The following is a 752-nucleotide window of genomic DNA, read 5'->3' as shown; positions in this document are numbered from 1 at the left end:
GCCTGGGCCTGCTGCATTCTGAGCAGAACAGGCATCTTTACAAAGCAAGAAGCCTGGAGGTCAGAGCTTGACTGACCTAGCAGTTTGACTGACTTAGCAGCTCAACAACATTGTTGAGACCTAGCTTCTTTTTAACATGCATTCTGCAATTCTCGTCTTAGAAATTTTTGCCCTGTAGCATATATACTGATAGTCAAAAGACAGTTGCCCTGTAGCATATATACTGATAGTCAAAAGACAGTTGCACTGGCTACAAGCATCTCATACTTACACAACACCTCCAAAGACCATGATGGTGAAAGAAAGAACATCCCTTCTTAAACCAGAGAAAACCTTTTTCTAAATCCTCCCACCCCCATACCTGTGTTCTCACTTCTCATTGTCCAAAATGGCATCATCTATTCAATCCGAATCAACCTCTAGCAAGAGGAACTGAAATACCATGATTGTTTAGACAAATGGTGCTCAATCTTCACTGCACATTTTAATCACCTGGGAGCTTTTTATACCCACTCCAGAGCAATCAGATCAGAATTTCTCAGAATGGGGCCCAAGTATCAGCATTTTATAGGAACACCTCAGGCGTGTTTAATGTATAGCTAAGGTAGAAAATCAGTTTGGAATAACCAAGTTTCACGACTAGGCCAGGTACTAAGCCAGATAACCAAGGAAATTCTACTCTACTGGCAGGGAAGAAGGCAAATGGAGATGGGACTGTGTAGGTCACTGATTGTGGCTATCACAGCCAGTCC

This window comes from Pteropus medius, unplaced genomic scaffold, assembly GCF_902729225.1.
Source record: "Pteropus medius unplaced genomic scaffold, Ma_sr-lr_union100, whole genome shotgun sequence".
Classification (NCBI taxonomy): Eukaryota; Metazoa; Chordata; class Mammalia; order Chiroptera; family Pteropodidae; genus Pteropus; species Pteropus medius.
Note: the sequence above shows the minus strand (reverse complement) of the source record.